At 35.4% G+C, this 17,456-nt stretch overlaps 1 pseudogene; it reads left to right on the top strand.

Annotated features, from left to right (window-relative positions):
* Positions 1 to 12,197: 12,197 nt before the first annotated feature.
* Positions 12,198 to 14,175, top strand: LOC114208090 (T-complex protein 1 subunit zeta pseudogene; annotated as a pseudogene).
* The last annotated feature ends 3,281 nt before the right edge of the window (positions 14,176 to 17,456 follow it).

The raw sequence follows: 17,456 nt of genomic DNA, 5'->3' as shown, positions 1-17,456 counted from the left end.
AGCTTTTGCAAGTTTTCCCGCAGCAGGGGAAATATATCCCCTACAAACTAAAGACAAAGTCAAAAGAGCAGTAAACAACTTTCTAGTTCTCTTCTCCTAGTTTCCTTCATTAAAGAATATGACTACACTTTGCCCCCTTTAGCAGGCTTCATCTTTAATACTAAATCAGTGCCATGAATATTGTAAGTCTGTAATTATGATGGGCCAATTCTCATTGTTTGTTTGTTTTTTCTTGGTTCATGGCTTCCTTACATATAAGCAAGAAAGATAAGCAGGAGCAAATATTTTCTAAACTTAATTATTGCAAGTTTCTAAGTAGAGTAAAATTAACCTTTATGGAATAATATAATGCAAGAGTATAAACGGAAGCAAATCACATCAATTTTCCTTAGTTTATTGTGCTCAATTCCCTTATGTTTTATTTTACCTCCTCTTGAAAATAGGGAAAATCTGAGTTCTGGGACTGATTTATAACCATGCAAGTCACTATTCAATCTACCCAATTTTGAGAGAGTTATAGTGATTATTCCCAGTAGAACTACTTTTATCAGGTTCATTAATTTCTAATGACAATGTTTTGTTTTTACTTGCTTTTTTATTTTGCACATATAGATTTATGACTCATATCTCCTTCCTAAGTAGGACTTATTACCCGATGTTCTCCTTTATCCTGTTTATTGTTTTTAATCTTAAATTCCACCTTGTCTACATCAATATCACCACTCTTACTTGACTTTGGTTTGCATATTCCTGTTATCTATTTGTTCACTTCTTAATTTTAACTTTTAAGTTTCATCATGCTTAGGGTGTGTATATTGTAAGCAGCATCAAAATTGTTTTTTTTTTTTAACCTCAGTCTGATAGTTTATTTTGATGGAAAGATTTTAGTCTGTTTATATTATATGTAATGAATGATATACTTGATTTTATTTATTTTATTTTAGTTCATGCTTATTACTTATTTTGCTTTATTGGTTCCTTATTTCCACTTCATTCGCCTTAGCTTCTCTGTTCAAGCGTTCTTCATTCTATTTTCTTTTTCTTGCTAACACAGAATTTCTACTGCCAATTTCCATCTATTAATGATTACATATTCTGTCCCTGATCTTAGAGTCAAAGACTATGCCCAAACATTTCTCCATGAAAGATGTTCAAATTCCCCTCTGTTTCCCTGAACACAATATTCTTATTTCTAGTACTCCAGTCCCCTCTTTTGTCTTTACCATCCCCTTTCCCCATTCTGGAGATACTGTTGTAATTATTTTATTTCTCTCCCTGTCTTCACTCACCCTCAGTATTTTATTGTGATGAAGACAGCTAAGGCTGCCTGGCATTTCTCGTATAAAAGCTCCCTTCCATCTCCAAAGTTCTTTTTTTAGCTTTCCTATTCCGCAATACTATACTTACTTCTCTGTAAGTATGTATCACAAGGCTCTTTTATCTCTTTTTTTCATTCCTCTTATTTCCTCATCTTGAAGTCTTTATTATTTTTCATGTGATGTTTGCTTAGAATCTTTTTTCAAATATTTTCTGAAGTTTGGAATATGATGGTAATATATAGGCTCAGAACTTCTTCATGTCCTCAAATAGTTTTCTACATTTGAGGTAAGTTGTTTTTTCTGTCTAGAAGTTTGTGATATTTTCAATCTAACACCTGTATCAGAATTTGCATTGTTATGTATCTGTTTTGGAACTCAGAACTTTCTGCAGGGGAAAGTCCAGTGCCAATTCTCTTATTTCTTATGTTGGAACCCCAACAGAGTCTCTGGTCTCTTGCAAAAAATATATAGATCTGCCTTAAGGATCCAGAATTTGGTTTCCTCCACCTCCAATCCTAGGCATTTCAAAACTTTATAAAGTTTTTGCCTCAGAGCAAGCACAACAGGAATACTTTGAATTCTCTCAATAAAGTGATTTCTCACCTGAAATTCTGGCAATCATATAGTTTCATATCCTGAGAAAAGGAGATTCAAAGCCACTGATAAAAGCTGGACAGAAAGTACCCATCGCTGGGGTTGTTGCTGCATGTTGTCTTCTTTGTCACACATTCTAGGAAATGATATAACCATAGATTTAGAAAGAATTTCTTAGTAAAGCCAATCATCAGTAAAGAATCCATAAAATTTTCACTGTGTTCCATGAGTCTCTCTGAAATTCCAGTCCAAAAAGAATAAAATACATTTTCATAAAGTTATGGAGAGTCCAGAATACCCACATGACTAATTTTATAGCTTTGTATCTAGTTCTTTGTAGTTGCAAACACTCTTCTACTTTTCATTTATAATATGGAAATAAAATATAGATTTTGGAGTGTCTTATTTTTAGGTTCTAGGGGCTTTGTATACATTATCTTATATAATGTAAGCTTCGTCATAAGCCTACTATGTAGCTGTGTTTTATAGATGTGAAACAGAAGCTTGCAGAAGTTACACGCTAGCCCTAAGTTTACAAATAGCTAGTGGTAGAACAGAGCATATCCACTCCATAGAAAGAAAAGTGACAGTGGTAAATGAGAGGTCTTAATCAGAATGCTATTTGACTTCTGAAGGAAAGATGTGATGTGAGTTAACAGTTACTAAAATTACATGTGCCTTTTCAACCTTACACAGATAAAAGCAACTTATATTACTTTAAATGCCAACCTGCTTCTGGAAACACATGCTTTATGGAGAGAGGATTGCTTAATGAAGTACTTGGCTACTCCATTTGTGACAAGTGTATTTGAGAATGTTGTGAAATAGCCATAGATTATGGACCTCATCACACACATGGCTATTAATGCAATGAGACATGACAGAGCATGAAATGTGCAATATCCATTCACAGTGAAGGCTAAGTGCCATCAGTGCATCAATGTGTGAATTAATATAGTGTCATCCACTCCTGGCCGTGGAATGTCACACAGTGGTGGTGATTGGGATTGTAAAAATGCCTTAATCAAATATTAGTTGGAAAGAACAAGTGTATGCTGTCACATTGATGACAAGTTTTAAAGTGTTGAGAGTAAATAAATTATGTTCCACTATAGTCACAGCCCATTAATCCCATCAATTGTGTAATTATTTTGAATTACCTTATTTGAACTACAGTTCAATTCTGAAGTCTTATATATAAATCACAAGACACTGAAAAATAAATTAAAGTCAGCAGTATATCTTTTTAATTCCATTTCCGGAAATATAAACATGTAAAAATACAAATTGGATCATATTCACTTTTACATATTTAGGAACAGAGCCATGCTCCATTGCAAGGTTCCTTCTTTCTCTCTCATATTTGTAATTTCTCTCTTTATTAGCTACTCCCCCACAATCTATGTGCTTCAGAAACTTCCATGCGTAAAATGTACCTCCTTAGATCTTACAGGGCACTATTTTTCTGCTCTTAACAAGAAACGTCCCCAAATACAGTTACCAGTTACTATCACCACTTTCTTAACTCCCACTCCATCCTCAACTGAGAACAATCATCTGTCTACCTAATATCCCTATTCCCATCTCCAATGCCAATCATTATACTGAAACTGTTTTAACTAAAGTCAACAATAATTTCTCAATTATTATAAGCACTTCTTTTCAATTTAGATTCTTGTTGGACCCCTCTTATGTTTGACAAATTTGATTACTCCCTTCCTGAAAAATCTCTCCTCTCTGGTTTCCATTAGACTACTTATACTAGGTCCCCTTCAGTTTCTTTGATTATTTCTTCTCAGCATTCCCCTCTTGCTCTTCACACTCTTTAAATATCCCTGTTTTCCAAGATTCTGGTTTTGCCCGCCCCCCCTTTAATCTCATTCCGTACCCACCCTCGGAAATTTTTTTCCCTACCTTGTGTTTCCAGTGATTTTTATTCAGACTTGAACACTAGTCTACACTTCTCTGAGCTGTGGTCTCGTATATTTGCTACCTACTAGGTACCTCCTCCTATGGGATGTTCAAATCAACATGGCCCAATCTGTTTATTTTCCTATAATCCTTGGTAAAAGGTTTCACCATTAAGACATTTATCTGAGCCTGAGTTATCTTGAGTTTCCCACTTTCTCTACCTCCTTCACCGTAAAGGCGTCTTTACTGACCGCCTTCCCTAAGTAATAGGAACATTAGTGCATTTATGCTTGCACTCATCAATCCATGATTTTTACTAGCTCTGTATGTCATGACTTGCATTTTTATACCCAAAGAAACATTTTTGCAGTAGGTAATTTTTTTTCAATGTTTTAATATATTTTTAAATTTTGGTTAGACTCAGTGCATTAAATAAATCTATTACTCAAAATTTCTAAGTTAGGCCTTTCAAGTAGCATCACTAAGTTCTTTATTTTAATTCATTTCTTGACTGACTATATTTTATCAAGTATATATTTTCCCAAGGTTGACTCATTATTGCCAGTATCTTATATTCTACGCAGCTTGAGAATGTTATTGTATTTGGTTTTACACAATTTTATTACATGTGTAATTTTTTATATCCACCAACGCAGTAATAATACAGAAGAGTTCCATCATTAAAAGGATCCTTCCTTCATATTGCTCTTTTACCTTCACACACACATACCTCTTACCCATCTCTGTCCTTCTGTTCCTAAGCCCTACCAACCATTGATCAATTCTTCATTTCTATAATTCTGTCATTTCAAGTATATTATATAAATTGAATCATACACTACGTAAATTTTTGTTTTGTTTTGTTTTTACTCAGAATAATTCTCTTGAGATTCATCCAAACAGTTTTATGTATCAATAATGTATTATTTTTTTATTGCTGGGCAATATTTCATGATATAGATGTGTGCTATAAAAATCAGAAACTTTAAGATATAGCAGATTTTTTTGAATTTATTGTTATTGTCATTATGGCTTATGGTACTATGGAAGAAAACCACCAAAATATAAAATAGAAAGAAATGTCAATCATCTAAAATTAATTTTTAAATTAAAAATAATGCATTTATTAAAAAAGATGGCACTGTTATATTAAAATACTAGCTTTCAAAACAATTTAACAATTCATCCCCCAAATCAGTATGAGCCCAATAAAATCTCATTTTTAAAATTTTTTCATTACAATAGATAGTGAAATTTGGGTAAGAATACTGTGCTATTTTTCTTAATTCTATGAAACATGTTACCAAAACTTGGCATTTTGAAACAACACTTATTTATTATCACATAGTTCTGTTGGTCAGAAGTTCAAGTAGGCTCACTTGGGTTCTCTGTTATAAGTATTATAAGAAAAAACTCAAAGTGTCTACTGGGCTGGGCTTTTATCTGGAGGCCCAGGTGAGGAATCTACTTCTCAGCTCATTCAGGTTGTTGGCAGGATTCATTTCCTTGTGGTTGTAGAACTGAGATCCCATTTCTTTGATAGCTGCCAGCCAGGTTCTGCTCTCCTTCCCAAAGGCACCTCTATTTCATTTCGCATGGCCCCTTCCATCTTTGAAGTAGCAATGGCTCTTTGAGTTCTTCTCATTCTTTGAATCACTTTTTCTCTTCTGCTGTCAAGACTGAGAAAACTTCGCTTTTAAAGGGACCCAGGGGCACCTGGGGTGGCTCAGTCAGTTAAGTGTCTGACTCTTGATTCTTGATGTTAGGGTCATGCAATTAGATCTGTGTTGGGCTCCACACTAGGTGTGAAGCCGTGTTAAGATTCTTTCTCTCTCTCCTCCTCCCATCTCCTTGCTCACACGCATGTACATGCACACTCCTTCTCTCTAAAAAGATAATTAATAATAATAATAACAATAAAATAAACAATAAATAATAAAGGGACCCAAATTTAGGGTCTGTTTAGGGCCACTAACTGACAATGGGGCTAGCAGACACCTTATACTGGGTGGGATTGTTGACAAATTTTGCTTTGCTAGGCCTAGGCCCCTGAGACATCTGCTGGGCTGTTAAGGAGTGACTCTCTCTTGTGAGTTTGTAAATAGATCTGAGTTTCAGGACAATCATCTGCATCTGATATGAAAAGCAAGGCAATCTTTAAAAATCCTCAGAAATTTGCTGGAAAACAAAAGGAAGTAAGTGGAACAGGAAGATAGTCTTAGAATTCTGTGACAGTTATGGCTACATGGGAGGGACAAGTGTGAGAGGCAGCCGTACTGGCCATTGCCCATGCCATACCCTTCAGAATGCATCCCAGGTGTGTGGCAAGCACAAAATGGATAAGTCAACTGGGAAGGGAAGAAAACGCCTGGAAATGCAACTGTTAAACACTAAGACACCTGAGCGGCTATAGCCAAAGTCATATGCTTAATTATTTTACTTAAGAAATGGAATATTGACTCTGTTTTTCATATTGTGGGAAAGAGTCTGAATCTCTTTCTAGTCTGAGATAGTCCTCTAATCATAAAGTAAGTAGGGTAAGATTCCTGTTGTCCCCCACTGTGGGAGAAAAATCAGAAGCAGCTGTATGAGGAACATAGACATATAATGAATCTGTAGGGTCAACCATATAGGAAGAGAAGTTATGTCTGGATAAAAAGGAATGGGCAGTACATCTTACAGTGAATGCAGAATGAATGAATCTGAAAATACAAGTAATAAATAGTGTGACTCTATTTTTAGCAAGCATTTAGATGGAGCTAAGAATTTTTCATTAAATATAAGCATCAGAATTCATAGAAATGCTTACCTCACTTCGCCAGTAGAGACAAGTATTAGGCTGAGAAAAGAAATCCAGAATATCTAGACAATATAAGTGAGAAATTAAGATTTAGTAAATAGAGAAATTCTTTATGTTCACCTTGCTGAAGGTTTTAAGCAATTTCTAAGAGAAGGGAAGTAAAGATAGAGGAACACAAGAATTCCAGTTTTTAACCTATTGTTTTCAAAAAAACATTTGTTTAAATTAACCTTATAATGACTATAGCATGCATTAGTCATTCTCAACTACACGAAAGCACCCATGTATGTCTTGACATTAAACAAAGTCAATTAAGAGTAAGAGCCATCCTAGAACAGCCTCTGTGCCATGTATTCTCCACCCAAGATTCAGTGTGGAAAGAAGCATTTGATACCACTGAAATTTGTACCCCTCTTCCTAGACAATTTCAGAAAAGACAATCAGGATAACTTGTAATTTGCTTCATATCCTTGTTTGTTTCACCAAGAGAGGAAGACCATCTGTGTCCATACCAGGCTCCAGAAAGGAGACAGAAACCACACCAGTTAGTTGAAAAATGGAAACTCAATATGAAGGATTGTTAACCAGATACAAAGTTGTTAATGAGGTAACTGAAAAGGTGAAAAGAGAAAAGAAAGGTAGCTATTGTAGAAACAGTTATTAACCCTGGAGCTGGGGCAACAAAGAGAAGGGGTTGGGATTGCTTTTGGTAATTTAGATCAATTTCCTCATCTCTAAAATGAGGCTGGTGGACTAAATTGTGTCTAATGTCCTATGGCTAATATTCCCCACAATCTGTGCCTTAAAATTCTGTGGTTCTATAAACCATGCTCAATTAACCCTTATATGGCAAAATAGCGAGGGTTGTGCTTATATTTCAGGTAAAAAAATAAGTGCTGACATATTATCCAATGTATACAATAAACCCCAAATTATAATGACCCAACCATCATTGAACCTTATTTCTTGTTCACTTAAAAGTCATAAAAGCATGATCCTGATTATTAGGAGATTCTCTTCTATTCAGTGACTTAGGGACCCAGGGACCAAAGTCCTTCCATCTATGGGTCCCCCATTCCACCAATCATTATGCTCATTCAAATCAAAATGGAAAGAGAGATAATACATAAGGTTTACACATGGGAAGTTTTTATGGTCATGCCTTGAATTGGTGCCCATTCTTTCCACTCACATTCTCTTGGTGAGAAATCAGTCACTGTCAAGTCCAGCTAGAAGTAAGGTAAGAACATTTAGTCTTGCTATGTCCCCAGTAGGAAAAGAAAGATGTTTGGTAATGAGCTAAGAATCTCTGCTACAGCTCGCCTTATGAGAAAAACCTAAAGCAGCAGCATTTTGGAGTTTAAAGTTTCCAATATGAGCTGCTTAATCAATCCATGTTTTATTTTTTTAAACATATTCAAATTACTTTTATTTTTCAATAAATCGATTATTATCCTTTTTAATAACTTTCTTTAGAAGTCAATATTTTACTTAAAAATAAAATACTATATATTAATTTTATCTTTTATTCCAAAACAAAATGCCTTTTTTTAGTACTAAGTTACCACAACGTGCTGAAATATTCTATTTATATATTCATGTCTCCCACTGCAATTTATTGATTTATTTATTTATCTATTTATTTATTTATTTATTTTGCATGCATGGTGGGGAGGGCCAGAGGGAGAGGGAGAAAGAGAATCTTAAGCAGGCTCCACGGCCAGTGTGGAGCCCAACAAAGGGCTCAATCCCAGGACCCTGAGATCATGACCTGAGCCAAAGTCAAGGGTCAGATGCTTAACCCCATCTTTTTTTTTAAAGATTTTATTTATTCATGAGAGACAGAGAGAGAGAGATAAGAGAGAGAGAGGCAGAGGGAGAAGCAGGCTCCCAAGGAGCAGGGAGCCCAATGTGGGACTCGATCCCAGGACCCTGGGATCATGACCTGAGCTGAAGGCAGACGCTTAACCATCTGAGCTACCCAGGCACCCGCTTAACCCCATCTTCTACTGCAAATTAAACTATTCTGTGCAGTAACTATATCTTTTTCATCTTCTGTATCCTTAGCATCAAAAGGGCACAATAAAACCATTTAAACTGTTAAAATTGTTTTATAAATAAATAATAATAAATTAAAAATAAATTTTATAAATAAATAATAATAAATTAAAAATAAACCATTAAAATGTTAAAAATGACCTCAAATGAAAATGAAATAAATGTTTTGAATCTTCTCATTTCTACATTTTATTGAATAGGTTTAAGGTTGTTAATGCTATAAAAGTTTTTGTTGTCATTTTGTTTGTTTTTGTGTTTTTTGTTGTTTTTAGGAGCAGCATGAAATCAAGTAGTCTTGGAATTTACTAGGGAAGAAAAACAGGATTGTGAATACACTTAGAGAAAATGTGTTCTTTCCCTAACCAAAGCCTGAACCCAGCACCAGAATTAATATAATACCTGCCCTCAGTCTCATACTCCATTGTGATGGCTGGTTTTATGTGTCAACTTGACCGAGCTAAAGGATACCCAGATAGCTGGTAAAACATTATTTCTGTGTGTACCTTTGAGAGTTTTTTGGAAGCTTTGAATTGGTGAACTGAGTAAAGTAGATGGTCCTCCCCAGTATGGGTGTGTGTCACCCTCCTTTTTGAGGGTCTGAATAGAACAAAAAGGCAAAGAAAGGGCATATTCCCTATCTGTTTGAACTGAGATATCCATATCCTTCTTCCCTAGGACGTTTGTGCTTCTAGTTTTCAGGCCTTTGGACACAGATTGGGGTTTATGCCATAGACTTCCCTGGTTCTCAGGCCATCAGACAGACTCAGACTGAATTATAGCTACTGACCCTTCTGGTTCTCAAATTTGTAGACTGGGGACTGTGGGACCTCTTGGTCTCCATAATCGCATAAGCCAAATCCTATGATAAGTTTATATATATATATATATATATATATATATATATATATATATATATATATAGCTTATAAGTTCTGTTTCTTTGGAGAACCCTCAGTAATATATCCATCCTTGGTGTGAAGAAGTATTAACTCTCAGGAGTTACAAATGGCTTCACTAAAACTCATAAACTTCATTAACAGAGATAAAGAAACATACTTAGTAAGTTTGTTCCTCCCCAAATAGGGATCAAAAGTAAACCCACTATAAGTGTTTCTAAGACCTCACCTTTATCCTATTGTCTAGGGTCAAAAGAAGATCTGGAGTTCCACTTCCAGCAAAGGTAAATTAATGAGGTGCCAGAAATTAGCAGCTGGCAGGCTCTGACACTTGAAAAGAAGTGTAGACCATGGACTCTCCTAAGGATGATAGTAGGGAAAAACCGTTGCAGGCTAAGGTGGTAAAGGTGAAGGACAGAGGCTTGAAGGAAGGTTTTTCTCTATGAGCTTTACAGACTTGAGCAGAAAACCATTTTTTTGCCCCAATTTGTAAGGTGAGAAGTTTGGACTAAATGAATTCTAAGGTGTCTTCAGTTCTAAATTCTAATAAGCATAGTGGTTAAGAGCTTTTGCTCTGGAGAGAGAAGACCTGAAACTGAATATTGACTTTGACTCTGTAAGCATGGGTGAGTGATTTAATCTCTCTAAATCTTAATGCCCTTACTAACAAAATGGAGATAATTATAGCATTTTCCTTATAGGTTAGCATACTGCCTCACCTATAAAAATAGCTGAATGAAATGTAGTTATTAAAATTTCTATTACTGGATATCAATCTCTCCAAAAGTAATACTTTTCAAATACCTCATTTATGTAAAATCTGAAAATCAATAGGATTGTTATGAGAGTTAAAGGAGATAATGCATATGGAATGATTCTGTATAAAATAAAGAATAGACATTGTTATTAATTGCAAAGTATTTATGGTTCAAGAAAATGGCCTTACTTAGCAACTGTAAATTTAATCATCACTTTCTGCTCACCCCATATATATATTATGCATAATGGGGTGGCTGTTCATAATGATCCAATCTAACAGTTTGACTCAAAACAATGAAATTTTTTTTTTCTTTACTAGATTCAGAGACAAGGATCAGTTGGGAAATACAAATGAATCAGTCTTTTATTCATACACATGAATTTTTAGATGCTAAAATATATAGTCTTGGAAATAACAAGAAACACTATAAAACGGGGAAAATCTGAGTGGGCTTCTTAGGATAAGTAACACTTCCACAGTTGTAAATTTTTAGCAATGCTACAACGAAGCGGGGGAGGGGGGAAGGGAAAGGTTGTGGCAGTTGGAGGTCCGGGGAACCCATGACCACAAAAAAGAGAAGAAGAAAATGGCAAGACAAGCCTTTGTAGGAAAGGTAAAAATGAGATTGGTAGAACAGTGCTGCACATACGAATTGATAGGGAAAAATAAGTTTATGTCAATCTTATTTCTTACTTAGAATTAAATATGTGCTTCAACAAAGCTTTATCTCTGAAATACTAAACTTGCAACTTTTGGTTTTCCTATGGTCACATCACAATAAATATTCAACAAACAGGAAATTAAAAAAGAGATATTCTGTATGAATTGAACTGTACTTTCAAATCCCTGTTTTTGATACCCAGATGTATCTAACTTTGTTGAAGGTACCAGGTACTCTGAAGTTAGATTTCACAGGAAGTTGAGATTCCCCTTTCTTTCTTGAACTCAGTGAAATTCTTCAGCAGTGTAAATCCCTTTGAAGTCAGGTCGATATGCCAATGTTGAATCAAATTTTGTGAACTTCAAAGCTCACTCTGTTGTGGAGGATATTCTGGTGAGGCTAGATATTGCAAAAAGAAATGAGAATATGACTTGAACATTTTAACTAACTTGTTTTCTAAAGCAGTATTTGAGGTTTCTTATTCTGTGACTATTCATCTTTTTTATATACTTAAAGTATTTAATACTATAGTATTGTTACTATCATATTCGAAAATTTTACTGTATATCATTTTTTATGCCATAGAAGTCTGATAAACTTACTTTAGATGGGAATTTTACTTTCCTTTTATCTTACATGAAGAAGTTGTGTGAAGAGCATAGAGTTTAGAATCTTAGAAGCTTCATGAAGGCTTCAGCTATGTGTCCTTGGGTCAATTGTATTCAAAAATTAATTTAAAAAAATCTATATTATACAGTTTTTATAAGAATGTATAACAACACATGTGTAAGTGTTTAATATTCAATTATAGTAAATTTAAAGCATTTGAGTAAAATTGATTTCCATTTTTTCCCCCATGAAACACTAAGCATTTTCAGGGCCATGAATAGTTCAGATTAAATTATTTGATTATTCACTCAAAGTGGTGAGTGTGTGGGCAACATTCCCCTGCTGTGTTAGAATGAGATGCTGCTATATTAAAATGTTATTATAGATCCTTCTTCAAACAAATCAAAAGCAATTACCAAAAAAAAAAAAATGGCATTACCTTCCAATACCACTTGAGAGAAAACACTTGTTATTTAATTAAATGACCAGATCCATTCTTTATCAAATAGGTATTGAGAGTCAATTCTGTACTAGGCACTATTTTCATTAAAAAAAAAAAATGCAACAGCTCTTCCTGTGCTGGTTAGCAATGGTGGATGTGAAGATGCTGAACCCCAAGGCCAAGGTGGCCCAAGTCCAGGCGGCACTGGCGGTGAACATCAGTGCAGCCCAGAGGCTGTAGGACGGGCTGAGGACTAACTTGGATCCTAAGGACACCATAAAGATGCTTGTTTCTGGTGCTGGAGACATCAAACTTACTAAAGATGGTAATGTGCTGCTTCATGAAATGCAAATTCAACACCCAACAGCCACCTTATAAGCCAAAGTAACAACAGCCCAGCATGGCGTAACTGGTGATGGTATCACTTCCAATGTCCTAATCATTGGAGAGCTGCTGAAACAGGCTTTCTACATTTCTGAAGGTCTTCATCTCAGAATAATAACAGAAGGATTTGAAGCTGCAAAGGAAAAGGCACTTTAGTTTTTGGAACAAGTCAAAATAAGCAGAGAAATGGACAAAGAAGCACTTATAGATGTGGCCAGAACATTTCTTCATACTAAAGTGCATACTGTGGGGCGCTTGGGTGGCTCAGTCATTAAGCGTCTGCCTTCAGCTCAGGTCATGGTCCCAGGGTGCTGGGATCAAGCCCCACATCAGGCTCCCTGCTCAGCGGGAAGCCTGCTTCTCCCTCTCCCACTCCCCCGCTTGTGTTCCTTCTCTTGCTGTCTCTCTCTTTCTCTCTTTCTGTCAAAATAAATAAAATCTTTAAAAAAAAAGTGCATACTGAACTTGTTGATTTGTTTGTTTGTTTGTTTGTTTTTGCTAATGTCTTAACAGAGGCTGTAGTGGACTCCATTTTTGCCATTAAAAAACAAGATGAACCTATTGATCTCTTCGTGGTTGAAATCATGGCGATGAAACATAAGTCTGAAACTGATACAAGCTTCATCAGAGGTCTTGTTTTGGGGGCACAGCATCCTGATATGAAAAAGAAAAAGAGGATGCACATACATCTTCACATGCAATGTGTCATTAGAATATGAAAAAACCAGAAGTGAATTCTGGCTTTTTTTACAAGGGTGTCCAAGAGAGAGAGAAACTCCTAAAAGCTGAAAGAAAATTCACTGAAGATAGAGTTAAAAAAATAATAGAACTGAAAATGAAAGTCTGTGGTAATTCAGATAAAGGATTTGTTGTTATTAATCTAAAGGGAATTGACCCCTTTTCCTCAAATGCTCTCACAAAAGAAGGCACAGTAGCTTTGAGTAGAGCTAAAGGAAGAAATATGGAAAGGCTGACTCTTGCTTGTGGTGGAGTAGCTCTAAATTCTTTGGATGATCTAAATCCTGATTGGGACATGCAGGACTTGTTTATGAGTATACTTTGGGAGAAGAGAAATTCACCTTTTTTGAGAAATGTAACAATCCTCATTGTCACATTATTGGTCAAAGTATTAAATAAGCACACACTCACTCAAATAAAAGAAGCAATAAGAGGGGCGCCTGGGTGGCTCAGTGGGTTAAGAGCCAGCTCTTGATTTCGGCTCAGGTCATGATCGTGGGGTCCTGAGATCAAGCCCTGAGTTTGGCTCCATGCTCAGTGGGAAGTCTGCTTCAGGATTCTCTTTCTCTCTCTGTCCCTCCCCGTGCTCGCTTACTCACTCTCTCTTTCTTTCTCTCTCTAAAATAAATAAATAAAATTAAAAAAAAATATGAAATAAGAGATGGCTTGCAGGCTGTTAAAAATGCTACTGATGATGGCTATGTAGTTCCAGATGCTGGGGCAGCGGAGGTGGCCGTGGAGAAGCCTTGATTAACTATAAGCCCAGTGTAAAGGGCAGGGCCCAATTTGGAGCTCAAGCACTTGCTGATGCATTGCTCATTATTCCCAAGGTTCTTGCTCAGAACTCTGGTTTTGACCTTCAGGAAATGCTAAAGTTCAAGCAGAACAATCAGAATCAGGTCATCTTGTGGGTGTGGACTTGAACACAGGTGAACCAATGGTAGCAGCAGAAGTCGGCATGTGGGATAATTATTGTGTCAAGGAATAGCTTCTTCACTCTTGAGTTATGATTGCCACCAATGTTCTCCTAGTTGAGGAGATCACACGGGCTGGAATGTCTTCTCTTAAAAGGTTGAACTGAAGCTTCCCTTGTATCATCCGAATAATGAAGACTCTACAGAGTGATCCCAAGAATATAGCTATGGAATTTTTGTCCAAGCTTCAAATAATTTTCAAAGGAATTTTCTTTTCCCATATGAAAAAAAAAAAAAAGAGAACACTGACATTCACATTCTGAAGTTCCGAAATTATAATTACAGTATTTTTAAAAACTGCACTACTGTGCTCACATCTTAAGCAGTCTGTTTTTACCCAATGGACAGGATAATTTGCTTTAGCTTCAGTGATATAAAAGTATCATGTTAGATAAGTATATGTTATCTACCTTGTTATTAAATGTTCCTTGAAAAACAAAAATAAATATTAATTAATTAATTAATTAAACAAACACTTCTGTCCTTATGGAGCTCATATTTTATAGTATTTATATATGTAAACATATATTACATATATAAATTACATATATTAAGGTAATATATAAAATTAAATGTATAAGTATAAATATAAATCTTTGCATTTATTATAATTTATTTTAAATAAATCATATAAGAGTAGGAAGGGCTATAGAAGAAAAGAAAACAGAGCAGAATTAGATGTTTTAGCAGTGGAGGGAGTCCCTTGAATGTAGGTTGAATTTTACACAAATTAGTAGAGTAGGCCTTAGTGAGCCTATGACTTCGGAGCCAAGACTTGAAGCTGAGAGAGCAAGCATTGCAAAAACCTGGGGTAGTACATCTGAAACAGAGGCAGTGCAGCGGGAAGGATCTAAGGCTGGAAGGGATCACTTCAACAGTCTGATTAAGCATGGTTTGCTGGAAGCAAGGAGAATAATAGGAGTTGAGAAAGTGGGGCTAATTATGTAGGATCAATAAAGCTATTTCAGAACTTTCAATTATTTTGTGAGTGACTTAGCAAGAGCCACGGATGGGATTTGTGGGGAAGATGGGGTTGTTTAGGTTCCTATTTTGAAAGGACAGCTCTGACTGCTATGTTGAGAATAGACAGCAGAAGGACAGGGATGGAACGGGAGAGCAGCAAGAAAGCAACTGCCATCAGCAGAGGGAGGGATGAAAGGGGTTCCTGTGGGGGTGCCAGCAGTGTAGGAGGGGAAAGTGGTCAGGTGCAGATCTCACTTTGAAAGTAGAAACAGCAGGGTTTCCTGGGCGGGGGAGGGGGTTTATACGTGGGACATAAGAGGAGGAAGTGAGGGGTCACAGATGACCTGTAAATTTTTCTTTCTTCCATGGTGACATGGCTTAAATATATTTAAAAGACAGACATGTTGGTGCTAACCTTAGGTAGGCAGTCATCACAATTCTCATGATTTGGTCTGGCCCGCATCACAGCATTGCATCTCTGGAATCACAGTGTTAATCAAACTACCATAAAAACTTCTGGGGTCTTATCTTTGGATATAACTTAGCACAAAGTATAGTTTCTGATAGCTCAAGTTGAATGAAATTCTGCCAGGCAAATTCAAAAGAAATATTATCCCCCAATTTTTATTTTTTTTTAGTCCTAATAGCTGGTTTTTAATAAAATGGATAGGTTTTAAAGAAAGAATTAAATGTATTGGAAAAAAGTGAATTGCCATTAGAGTGAAGTTTTAGGTCATGTTAATATAATTAAAATTGTCTTTTGGAAGGCATTGTATAGAATGAGTGAAATAAAATATCAAAAACAATTACTTTTAGAGTTAGTTAACACTAAAACCAGAATCTTACAAATTAGCCAAAGCAATTTAGTTTATGGTGGGTGAAGGAATGGTTAAAACTGTTTATAGAGCTAAAAAGATTTTGGTTAAAACACAAATATTCAATACACTTAGATGCTTTTAGCTTCTTTCTCTTCTCAACAAATGAGATGGTAATAATCACCTTATAGAATTGGCATATGATGATGAATGCAAATAATTTCAATAAATTGGCTTGTAATTATGTGTAACATACATATAAGTTACTTAGCACAACATTTAAATATCTAGAATGTGGACACCCTCACAACCAGCATTCCTTTTCCTTATAAAATTAAATTCGGATTTTCTTTTGGAAAAGAACCTCTTTGCCATCAAATAGGATCTGTTGGGACTATAGTCAGGAACTGTGTCAATTAGCCTGCTCATAAAAATTGCTATACTGCTATAAAAAAATAAAATAAACACAAAAATATGAATAGCTCCAATATAGTAGAACTGTATTTGTCACTTACATATGAGTTAAGGGTAGGTGTTACAGGATGGTGGAAAGTACTCCTCTAGGTAGGGATTTGGAGACTCATGATATTTCCCATTTGGTGATTCTACCTGCCCCTAAAGCTTATTGGAAATGTGTATTTAGCCGGCAGAAGGATAATAGAGCATGGAGGAATTATGTCTACTTCTTAAGAGACTAGGACTTTCTGTGTATGGTCCACTGACAAAAATTAGTCATATGGCCACACCTAGCAGAAAAGGGAAGCTGAAAAATAGTGTCCTCAGCTAATTATTCCTCAGCTCTAATTTTAATATGGTAAAATTAAAAAAGGAATTTTGGTGGATAACGAGTCATGTTAGTCAAAGTCATTGAACCATACCCTAGGTCAAATGTAGCACCTGAACTAATATTAGCCAAGTATATAGTGTCTTCTTTTTAACTATATGTTTTTGGAATTATTTCTTAGTGGTTGATCTATGGATTATAGCATACATCTCAATCTATCGCAATATACTTCAGATTTATACAGTTGCAGTAAGAGATAATTTGCTTCACACTGGTTTCCTTCATTCTCCTTCCTTTGTGCTCTTATTGTCAAATATATTACATCTATATATGTTACTAATCCAACAGTATACTGTTATAATCCTTGCTTTATATAATTTTAGGTCTCTTGAAGAAACTAAGAGAAGAAAAAAGGAAAAATATATTTATAGTGTTTTTTTTTTAATTTGCCTTCTTATTTGCTATTTTTGGTACTTTTTTATTTTTTCCTGTGGAGTAGAGTTAATATCTGATGTCACTTCCTTACTTCAATATAGCTTACCCCCCACCATAAATTGTGCTGTTCTTGTCAAAGATGACATATCTCTATATGTTATAAGACCAACAGTTCCATTTTATAGATATTTCTTATGGTATTATTTTTTTAAAAATCAATAAAGATAACAGAAGAGAAGAAATATGTAGTTACATTGTCTTTTTTCATTACTATGTAATTACCTTTATGGCAATCTTTATATCAGTCAGAATT

Source organism: Eumetopias jubatus, unplaced genomic scaffold, assembly GCF_037043125.1.
Source record: "Eumetopias jubatus isolate StellerSeaLion01/CBP00866 unplaced genomic scaffold, mEumJub1_p1.0 scaffold_4, whole genome shotgun sequence".
In the NCBI taxonomy this organism is placed as follows: domain Eukaryota; kingdom Metazoa; phylum Chordata; class Mammalia; order Carnivora; family Otariidae; genus Eumetopias; species Eumetopias jubatus.
The sequence above is the reverse complement of the archived record's forward strand: the minus strand, read 5'-3'. Positions and strand labels throughout refer to the sequence as shown.